The sequence below is a fragment of the Adiantum capillus-veneris genome, chromosome 18 (genome assembly GCF_014529385.1).
Source record: "Adiantum capillus-veneris isolate H3 chromosome 18, ASM1452938v2, whole genome shotgun sequence".
NCBI classification, from domain to species: domain Eukaryota; kingdom Viridiplantae; phylum Streptophyta; class Polypodiopsida; order Polypodiales; family Pteridaceae; genus Adiantum; species Adiantum capillus-veneris.
The window spans coordinates 60,853,623-60,865,802 of NC_140948.1; the positions used below are offsets into that span (position 1 = coordinate 60,853,623).

Consider the following 12,180-nt stretch of genomic DNA (forward strand, 5'->3'; position numbering starts at 1 on the left):
CACACACAGTCTGTCCGAGTTGTGGCTACAGCTGCCCCCACCTAAGCCATTAGCTCTTTACTCTCTTGCTACTAGACCAAACTCTTAATGGCTCAAGCAAACCCATGCACACCTATTCCCTTGAGCACCCATCTTCTACTACCAAGCACTCCCTACCAATGCACAATGCTTGTCCCATGTTCGCCTCTACATGATCATTAATATTTATCTTGATCAAGGTATTGGTCTTGGTCCCAATGACCGACCTTACTCTTTTTCTTTCTTTGTCTACTTGCTAGTGACATATCTCTCTCTCTCTTGCTAGTGACAGAGCTCTCTCTCTGTCAGGCCAAGGGCCAAACCAATGGGGTCACGGACTCGGCCAGGGGCCGAATGCCTGTGGAAATGGCGGGTTCAAGCAGGCTGGAAGCCTATAAAAGGGAGGTTGGGTGGATGGACCAGGTTTGGCAGTCCATTGGTTTGAGATTGGTATCAGAGCTAAACTTAGAATTGAGGGCTCGTTCTGCTTTTGGATGCATGTTGCATGCAACCTCAAAGGGAGGAGGAAGGAGAAGCCGAAAACGGGAGTGTGCAGCAACCCTTGGTGGGGGAAGAGAGCGTCTCTCGACCTGCTCCAAAATCGTCGAACTCGGGCTCAATGGGAGCCCAAGCAGAAGACCGACAACTGCCGTCTCTTGCCCGACTTCAAACGAGCTCGCAATCGCGAGTTAGCTCCATCACAAAGAACACACAGGCGGCCGTGCTGTCTCATAGCAGAGTTTGGTCAAGTTTTTTTTTATAAAAAAAACCCTTAAGGGTTGACCATTCACACCCAGCCACCCCTCGTGGGTCTTCAACATGGGCCGTGCCCTGCGGAATTACATCAACGTGCAGCTACAACTCTCTTTTTTGGATAGGGGATCCCATCAATCATCATTTCGGTTGATTATTGCAAATCCTGAAGTTCGAACTTGCTGAACACAGTTTTTTGAAGCTTCGACAAGCCACCGATTGGCTTATTTTTTCATCGTTTTGGTGATTGCATACGGCGCAAACTGGACTATTGGCAACTCGAATTTGCTCTGTGCTTTCGAGTGAATCATCCACTGCAGTTTTGCTCGTTATTTTCAAGTTAGTAGTGGTCTTGGATTGAACTTCGCTTTCAAAGTCAGCGTTCTTTCTTCTCAAAGGCGTAATTATACGGTTCCTTATCGCATACGTCTATGAGCTCGTTGGAATTCAGGTATTCTCCTTTCTTTTCTCGCACAGTACGTCCACAACATGGATTCAGACATAGATATGCATCATGCATTCGATTTCGAGCAGTCCGCACCCGTTTCGTCTGCCGATGCCACGTGGACGGTTCCTCTCACGGAGGGTAATTGTGCCACAACGGCGACAGACGATGCGTATGAGTTGCTGGACATGCAAGATTTTCGTGCATTGCAAACACGCATGACTGTGCTTGAAACGAATTTTGCATAATTAAATCAGAATGTCACAGCATTATCCGATTTGATTAAGTTGCATATGCGGCAGCAGGCCACGGGCCCTGCTGGTCAGCAAAATCACGAGCACGGCTCCACACCATGCCAAGGGCCAGGTGCCGGGTAAGGCCCTCCTCCGGGACCGCTGCACTCTCTGACCCAAAAAGAGGTGGATGATTTGTTGAAAAATACAAAGCCACCAATTTTTCGGGGAGAAGAGCGTGAGCGAAACAAGGACACCGTGAATATTTTTCTCAGTAAGTGGGATGGTATTCATGACCTTCGACGTACCCCGGATGCAGCCAAGGCGCTGCAGAGAAGTCTGACTTTGGACGGCAAGGCCTACAAATGGTGGATGTCTCTCAAGGAGAAGGGCATCCTACCACAAACTTGGGCAGCTTTTGAGACTGTCTTCAGGAAGGAATTCCTACCTACTAATGAGAAGGATAGAAATTGGACCGCCTGGGATAAATGTTCTATGCGCTAGCATAAAACATTATTGGAATATATTTCCCATTTTCGAGATGTGATCCTCAAGCTGGAAGGGATGGACACCTTTCAGTAGGTACGTGGGTTCATCCGTGGGTTAAATCCCGAGCTTAAGAAGCACGTTAAAACCCAGGATCCACAAACACTTGAGGAAGCAATAGTGCAAGCTCACATCCATGATGATCCCGATGATCGGGCATTGCATAGTTCGCATGTGCATGACACTACACGTGTTTCAACATGTCCACAACATGTGCATCATAAAAGAAAATTTGCATCTGCTGCATCAGAGACCTCCAAAAAGCCCAAGGGGTCTAGAGGTCCTCTCTCAACGGAAGAGTTTGAGAAAGCCAAAAAAGAGAAGTTGTGCTTTAAATGTTTGGGAACTAGACATAGAAAAAAGGATTGTCCCACGGGGAAATCTGCTGCTCAAGGCAAGGGGAAGGGAAAAGCAGTGCACATGGTGCATCTTTTACCTCTTGAATCCTCTTCCCAGTTTGATAATGTGGAAGTAACACACACCGAGGAGGTGCATGAGTGTTGTATCACGGCCTCCATGTGGCAGCAGACTTTCAGACCACATGAGTTGGTGCGTATGCATGGCTCTATCCAAGGGCACAGGGTGCGGATCTTGGTAGACGATGGTGCGTCGCACAATTTCATCAATTATAAATTGGTGAAACGACTCAAATTGCCCCAAACCCCGAGTTCCCATCGCTACAAGGTAGCAACGATTAACGGCCATGATGCTCAGATATGGGAAACTCAGGTTAAAGATGTACCTCTGGAAATTCAAGGATACCGTACCTCTTTGGATTTCCAAGTCATGAATATGGAGAGGGCAGATGTGGTTCTTAGTCATGAATGGTTGCATAGTTTAGGATCATCACTTAGACGTAGCTATGAGCATAATAGTCTAATGTTCGAATCCAATGGTGTGCACGTGCTGTTGTTGGGGGAGAAGGATGTACCTTCCTCACCTCTTATTTGTACAACTGAGCTTATGAAGCTCTCTTTTGATGATGCAATAGAAGAACTCTTTTTGTGTTACTCACTGTGCCATTTTATTTCCAATGTGGATGATGTTTTTAATGTTGATAATGTTTTGAATAAAACTTCCTCAATGCCGCATTCTTCTCTCTCTCCTTTTCTAGCTATGCCTACTAATTCAAAACAAGCAAATGTTGCTAATGAATTAAAGAAACTTTTAAGGGAATTCAAGGATGTTTTTCCAAATGATTTACCACCAGGGCTAGCACTGACACGTTCTGTGCAACATGGCATAGACGTGGTTGCAGGCAGTAAGAGAGTGAGTAAACTGCCTTACAGAATGAGTCATTTTGAGGCTGCTGAGGTGGAGCGTTAGCTTGCTGACTATCTCAGTAGAGGGTTTATTCAACCAAGTTCTTCACCATGGGCCTCTCCCATTCTCTTGGTGAAGAAAAAGGATGGTAGTATGCGCATGTGCGTAGATTACCGTGGATTAAATGCGGTTACTGTTAAGAACAAGTACCCATTGCCACGAGTGGATGAGCTGTTTGATAAGCTCACCCACGCTCGTATATTTTCAAAGATTGATTTAAGATCTGGGTATCATCAAGTACGCATCAGGCTTGCGGATATACCCAAAACAACGTTCCGAACAAGGTTTGGACATTATGAGTTTTTGGTGATGCCCTTTGGGTTAACCAATGCTCCAGCTACGTTCATGACACTCATGGATAGTGTCTTGAGACCATACTTGGAAAATTTTGTTATCGCTTTCCTCGATGATATTCTTGTATATAGTGCCTCTGACGAAGAGCACTTAGCACATTTGAAACAAGTGTTTCATTTGCTACGCCAAAATCAGTTATATGCCAAGGAATCCAAATGTGATTTCCTCAAGGAGGAAATTCACTACTTGGGGAATGTTATTTCGGTTGCAGGGTTACACATGGATCAATCCAAGGTGGATGCCATTCGGAGGTGGCCCTCTCCCAAAAATGTGGAAGAGCTCTAGATTTTTTTAGGCTTTGCAGGTTTTTATCCTCGATTCGTTAAAAACTATGCCCATATTGTTGTTCCCATGACAGATCAGTTGAAAGCCAAGGGCAAGACCTTTCAGTGGGGATTAGAACAACAACAAAGTTTTGACAAACTTAAGGACACATTAGCCAGAGCTCCTATTTTGGCTATTGTGGATCCCTTAAAGCCATTCGTTTTGGAAACGGATGCTAGTAATCGTGCAATTGGAGCAGTTCTTCTGCAAGAGGAAAGGCCAATTGCATTTGAAAGCAAGAAGCTTGATTCAGCACAGCAGAATTACTCTGCTTATGAACAAGAGCTCTATGAAATATTGTCTGCTTTAAAGACATGGCAACATTATTTGTATGGTGCACAGTTCGAGATTGTGTTTGACCATGAAAGCATCAAGTGGTTTACACAACAAAGTGATTTGAAGGGTCGCAAGGCGAGGTTGACTGAGATTCTTTAGGAGTATGATGCCAAGCTACGATATTGCAAAGGGCGGTACAATATAGTGGCTGATGCTCTCAGCCGAATGCCAGAGATCAACTCTCTCCTTTTCACAGAATTGTAGAGTGAGTTTTTGGAATCTCTCAAAGGTAAGTGCGAGCATGATAGTGCATACTCCAAGGTGTGGAGCTATGTTAGAAAGAGGGATCCTTCTCACTCCAATGTTGATAGTGGTTTTGTTTCCTCCACACCCAGTTCTCCTCTTTCTAGTGATGAACTGTAGAGATGGAAGAATTTTTCCATAGATGATGGGTACCTACTCCAGAAGGGGAGAGTATGTGTACCGACGGACACGGACATTTGGCGCCAAATTCTTTATGAATGTCACGATAGTCCAAGTGCAGGGCACCCGGGAATTAAGAAAACTTATGCACTCGTAAGACGACAGTTTTACTGGCCAGGTTTGCAATGGGTATGTTCAAGACTATGTCTTGCATTGCCAAAAAAGTCAAGTTAATAAAGCAGAGCGCCTGAAAGCAGGAGGACTCTTACATCCTTTAGAGATTCCCAATGGTAAATGGGAAAGTATCTCCATGGATTTTATTGTGGGTTTACCAACCACTATTCGAGGACATGACTCGGTATGGGTGGTCGTAGACCGGTTGACTAAACTTTGTCGATTTATTCCAACCAAGTCAACCATTAAGACTCCAAAATTAGCTAAGTTATTTGTGGACAATCTTTACAGGTTGTATGGATTGCCAAGTAACATTGTGAGTGATCGTGATCCCAAGTTTAACAGTCATTTTTGGAGGGATGTTTTTAAACGATTGGGTACACAACTTAATTTAAGTACTGTTGATCACCCTGAAACAGATGGTCAGACGGAATGAGTCAACCAAGTGCTAGAGGATATTCTACGAGCATACGTTAGCAAGAAGCAATCAGATTGGGAAGATTATCTTCCTATTCTTGAGTTTGCATATAATAGTGCTAAGCATGTTACAACTGGTTTTAGTCCATTCATGCTTATGTATGGTTTTCAACCTAAATCACCAGTGACGGTGGGGTTGGCAACTGAGAAGCTCCAACAGGTCAAGGAGTTTCTCCAAGATCATATGGAAATGCTGAGACTTGCTCGTCAAAATGTTTGACAAGCATAGGATCGGTATAAGAAGTATGCTAATGAGAAACATCGGGGAGTTACCTTCACGGAAGGGGAAGAGGTATTTTTGTGTGGGCCAGAACATTCAGAAAGTCTGCAGACTGGGCCTACACCCAAATTATCTCCACGTTATTGTGGGCCATTCAAGATACTCAAGCGAGTTGGCGATAGGGCCTACAAACTTGAGTTACCTGCGCACTCTTGTGTCCATCCGGTATTTCATGTAAGTCGTTTACGTAAACGCTTGCATGGGGACGACAATGTTATCGGCCAACAGATATTGGTTGATTTCATTGAACCTCCCATTCAACCACATGAACCTGAATGCATTTTAGATTTTCATAAACTACGTACTCGTCAGCATGTACGTAGTCAAAGCTTTAGTCAAGTGGAAAGATCGACCTGAGGAAGGTGCCACTTGGGAAAACATTAGTGTTCTTAAGAAGAAATTCCCCACTTTTGTTTTCGAGGATGAAAACGCTTCTCAAAGGGGGGGAGTAATGTCAGGCCAAGGGCCAAACCAATGGGGTCACGGACTCTCGGCCAGGGGCCGGCTGCCAGTGGGAACGAGTTCAAGCAGGCTTGAAGCCTATAAAAGGGAGGTTGGGCGGATGGACCAGGTCTGGCAGTCCATTGGTTTGAGACTCTCTCTCTCTCTCTCTCTCTCTCACACACACACACACACACACACACACACACACACACACACACAATTTTGACTACTACAGTCTACACATTGTCAAAAAAAGGTGATTTTCACAGCCTACGTGGTCTCTCTCTCACTCACTCACTCTCTCCCTCTCTCTCTCTCTCTCTCTCTCTCTCTCTCTCTCTCTCACACACACACACACACACACACACACACACACATAGGCTGACAACATGTTGTCAAGCAGACAATTTTGACTATTGTAGGTCATTGGAAAGGATGGAATTTCATAGAATATGAATTACTTCACTCAATTTTCAAAGCTTTTTAATGTGTCTATGATAAGGAGGACAACCCAGCACGGACTCAACAACTCAAATTTGGCGTTGATCCAACAGGCCAAGCAAAATCACCCAAAAAATAACACGTGGAGGCCCCACTTCTTCCTCTAATTTTTCAAACTCCATTATAAAGAGTATATACTTTGGAATATTTAATAATAGAAAAAATATATTGTGTACCCTAGTGCTCAAGAAAAACCTAGGTTTAGTATAATCCCACCTACAAAATTTCTCAACTAAATCTAATGCACCTTGGAGGCCCTTGCCACGTGACATAAGGAAAGGGCTTGGAGGGGGGGGAGGGAAGGCAAAGAAATAAAGAGAGTAGACTGGGTGCCAATAAAAGGGTGTCTCTCTCTCTCTCTCTCTCTCTCTCTCTCTCTCCCCATAGGAAGGGCAACACACTCGTAAGATATAATTTGAATGTTAGGACATCCACAACGATTGGAGGAAAAAACCTTAGGTTTCGTATAATCTCATATTAATTTTTTGAGATTTGTCTCTAATTGCGAATGGCTTTTATCAAGCAGGAGGAAGCGGCTTGCCGAGAAGAAGAAGATAGATCCTTGATAGAAATATAGTGTACTTGCAAAAATGTTCGGGTATGTTTTGGGTCACAATGTGCACATGTTGTATTGGTTAGAGACCCCTATGCAAAGGATATGTCAAGGTCTGCGTGTATTTTTTTTTCGTTAATTCAAATCAAGCTCTTAAAAGCATTTTTTATATAAAAACACTACAAAGGTTAGAGAACATGAATTAAAGTTTAGAGAATCTACAAGGTAAGCCCAAGGTAGGAGCAGACCTCAACAAACGGCAAAGGGGGATGACGGAAGGGAACTCTGACAATTCTCGGCTATTTTTGATGGTTCTTATGCTAGATTTCTTTGAGCTTTGTCAGTGCTCTTGCGTTTGGGTTTACTTGGAACTCAAAGGTGAATCTCAAAATTTGGAAGTGGGATTGCACTAAATCTAGGTTTTCGCGAGCGTTTAAAGACAAATTAGAATTTTTGAGACAAATCTCAAAATTTTGTAAGGGGGGTTACACTAAATCGAGTTGAGGCATAGTGCTTTCTCCTAAAAACTTAAAAAACTTGCATATGAAAAATTTTAGAGGCAACTTAATTATATATGAAGGTGTTTACACTCAATTTCTCTATACTTTGTAGGTTTTCTCACCTTCAAATCTATAATTTAGAGAAAAGTTTCAAAATATGCAAGTGGGATTACACTAAATTGAGGTTTTTTCAAGCATTTGGCTATACCATACCCTTTTTCAAACATTTTTTAGGCAAATTTACTATATTTGAAGGTTTTGCACTAAAATTTTATGCTGCACATCTTCTACCTTGAATTTGTCGGATTGAACTTTCCAAATTGCGTCAACTTTCAATTTTGTCAATTCTCAATTTCGTAGATATTGATGTCGATTTTTTTTTAATTCTCGATTGTGTATTCGTGGATTGTTGCTTTGTCAATTGCTGATTGTAAAACCAATGCTTATTCTCCCTCCCCTCTTTCTGTAGTGCCGGTGTGAGAGCCCTCTCATTTCCCCCCCCCCCCTCCCTCCCTCTCTCTCTCTCTTTCTCTCTCTCTCTCTTTCACACACACACACACACACTGACTCACACAAGTTGTAGTGAATGGTGCTCTCTCTCTCTCTCTCTCTCTCTCTCTCTCTCACACACACACACACACACACACACACACACACATAATGCGTATAGGACATCCATAAAAAATTGATGAACTCCTATCGTTGAATTGTCGAGCTCGATGCACTTCATTTATACAATACAAATGTGGAAAGCCTTTGTGAAATGCGACAACACCTCGAGGAATGGCACGTCGACTTTGTCTCTTATATTCATACACATCGAGAGAATGGCTTTGTCTCTCTCTCTCTCTCTCTCTCTCTCTCTCTCACACACACACACACACACACACACACCCAAAGCGAGGTTCATTGACACATGAAGAAAAATTCTTTATGGTCTTCAAAATGGAAATGAAAGCCACCCTTCAAATGATTTTCAAAAATAAAAGTAGTTAGTGGTCATCCTTGACATTGAGGGCCGGAGTGAAAAAGGCCTCCCAAAAATTATAGGCTTAAGTATCATAAATTTAGATAGAGTCCTAAGGTCTTTTTGACTTTCCAATGCCAAGACTCACCAGAAGTCTTTTCACTTCTACCATAGTAGTACTTACCCTTCACTTTTATATTTTCAATTAGCTATGTTTTAAAGGTTCTCTTTGGAATGAAGCAGAATGTGACAAATGGAGGGTCTCTCCTTCTTTGAATATATAGATGTAGAAGGTCCACTATCTGAGGTTAACAATTCAAGGCCAAAGAATCCCTCCACTTGTTCCATTCTTTTGAAGTTTGGTACTTATAATATTTTTAACATTTGAAGTTTTTTTTAAAAAAAGGGTTGACTGTACTTTTCTCTTTTGAAGGCGAACTTTACTTTTCCAATTGAAAGTTAATTGAAGGGTGGCTCATTTTTTATTTTTATAGGCCAATGGCCATAAAATTTCAAAATCTAGGAAATTATTTATATCTACACTAGCAATTTATTTTTTTCAACGCGATAGAGGGTCCACAAGGAGAGGTGCTTACCGCTTCCAAATAATATTAGCCATGAAACATGGTCACACAAGGGCCGTGTATCATCAGACAATAGTCACATGTAGGCATCACCATGGCCATGTAATTGATGCACCATGTGCTGGGAACGTTGGAGAGAACTCATAGCAACTAGCTAGGAACCTCCTCCTTGGGTCCCCACCGCCAGACAAGGATGCACTCGAGTGTCCAAAGGCAAGAGCTCTAGCAATGTGAACACCAGGTGAGCACAAGGTGCCCCTCTTGAGGTGACCCAACGGGGGATTTGAACCCACAACGCATAGAAGAAAGGACAAAGCCTTATCGTTAGACCAACTCTTTGGGGACTACACTAACAAAATTTATCCTTTTACTTAAAAGCAAAGTTGGAATCTAGTTAGCCATAAAAGTTCAAAATTTAGGAAATTGTTTGTATGTAGCAAAATTTTACTGGTTTACTTCAAGGCAAACTTGGAATCTAGCTAAGATTTTGTAATTTTAGCTCGTTATTAAAAATACACTACATCCCAATTTTTATCGAACATCGGTCTCAAATAGCCCCAAAATGGAAGGACGGATGTGTGTGTGTGTGTGTGTGAGAGAGAGAGAGAGAGAGAGAGAGGTCTCTAAGAGAGTGTCAAATCTTTTTTCTTGATCAAAATAATTTTAAAGTAAATACCGAGCACTAAAATCTCTTTCGATTTTTAGGTCACAATTTTGGCTTCACCTACTTATACTATTTTTTCTAATCAAAGTTATTTAATAATAAGGGAAAATATAAAACTCTTCCAAATTTTAGGTTCAAATTCAAAGAATTATCAATATTTACCTAAAACTTGCAAAATTTTATCAATTTTCTTCAAGGTGAGCTTGGAATGTAGCTTGGGTTTTACAATTTGAGCTGGTTAAAATACAGTAAACCTTTTTTTTTTTTTAAGACAAACTTCAAAAAACAAGGAGTCAATTCTACAATAAGAAATGCTTATTTTTTCTAATTGAAGTAATTCAATAAATAAGGGCACAAATAAAACTCTTCCTATTTTTAGATTAAAATATGAATAATTATCAATATGTACAAGAAAACTTACAAAATTTATTGATTTTCTTCAACGCAAGCTTGGAATGTATCCTAGGTTTTACAATTTTAGCCAATTAAAAATAAACTAGACTTTTTTTTTTTTGAACATAGGTCTCCAAGTAGACCCAAAATGGAAGTACATGAGCGCATTAAAAAGTTGGATGCTTAGTGCCACCTTGAGCATAAGCTATGCACAAAGAGGAGAAGTGCACTTGTCAAAAATTTGTTACACCCTCGCGTGAACACTAGGATGAGAGAGAGAGAGAGAGAGATTCCTTGACAACCTTCCAAAAGCAACTACATACCATTTCAAAAATTAAGGGGGGTTAGGAACTATGAAAAAAGAAATATTGATGATAAGACTAATCCCTCCCTTCTCTCTCTAGTATTGGTGTGAGAGCTCTCTCACCTCTCTCTCTAGCCAATGAGAGCTCTCTCACCTCTCTCTCTAGCCAATGAGAGCTTAGTGTTCTCTCTCTCTCTCTCTCTCTCACACACACACACACACACACACACACACACTTGCACAACCTACAGAGAATGGCATTCTCTCTCTCTCTCTCTTTCTCTCTCTCTCTCTCTCTTTTACACACACACACACACACAGGATGAATCAAGTAGACAATTCTCCATCTCTCAGCACTCTCACTCACACACAAAATCTTGCAATCAACTCTCTCTCTCTCTCTCTCTATGTATCTATCTATGTGTGTGTGTGTGTGTGTGCGTGTCACACACAAACATAGATAATGCATGCAGGACATCCACAACAAATCGCTAGACTTCCATAAGTGAATTGTCAAAGCTCGTTGTACTTCATTTATGCAATGCAAATGTGGAAGGCCTTTGTGCAATGCTCCAACAGCTCAGCGAGTGGCACATTGACTTTGTCTCTGATACACACACACACACACACACACACACACAAATAGCGGGTCTCTCTCTCTCTCTCTCTCTCTCTCTCTCTCTCTCTCACACACACACACACACACACACAAACTTGGACACGTGTCTATACTATACATAGTGGAGGTTAAAATTTTGAAGGAAGGAGAGGTCCTCCATTATACTATATATAATGGAATTAAAATTTTAAGCTCCATTATCTATACTATATATAAGGGAGCTCAAAAATTGATAGGACTTGATGTGCTAGGACGGATTATCATTAGTTGCATTTATGGGGTTTGAGCATTATACACGCTAATCCCAACTTAATGAATGAGTAGACTCAATGTGTAGAAGTAAATACATACTACAGTAGATTCAAAATGAACAATGTACAAAGTGCTTTTATAGCCCAAATCTAAGCTGCTAAAGGATAGAGACCATGTACCTTCTATAATGTAGTCTCTGTGGACTTCATTTAATGGAGCCTTCATGGGTCATGGGTGTATACATGCATGTATGGAAGTGTATGGACATCATGCCATAAAACGAGAGGGTGTCCCCATAGCACTGCATGGCTAGAGAAATCCCACCAAACTCCCCCTTGAACTAATCAATTTTCTTAGTTGATGCCTCTAGGGTTTGGGATGGCACACTGATACACCATAGGTGGTTCAATTTGATTCATCACTCTATGGTTCACAAGATGGCCATTTGATCATGCCTAGGTTCAATTCTAGAGCACATTATGTTGCTCCATGTGTCATGATGATCTTCTTCTTTCTTGATCCCCATTCGTGTTCTTCATAATGTTAGTTATGCTCTTCATCTTCATCATCTTCTTGGTTCATGTCTTTGTACAAGTCATAGAACATATAGCGCATATTATCTCTATATAATAGAGTGATGCTCATTTTATTGTGCATAGGATTCAAAATGCTAGGAATTGAAGAATATGCATTGGGGGTCTTACCAAATAGAGATATTATCTTTGTGGAAGTGTCTTGCCCAGACACAATATAATAAAGTGAAAAAACATAGG

The 12,180-nt window shown here is 41.5% G+C and overlaps 1 pseudogene; it reads left to right on the plus strand.

Moving 5' to 3' along the window:
* The first annotated feature begins 384 nt into the window (after nucleotides 1-384).
* LOC147435748 (uncharacterized) overlaps nucleotides 385-12,180 on the plus strand; it is a 76,389-nt pseudogene continuing 64,593 nt past the window's right edge.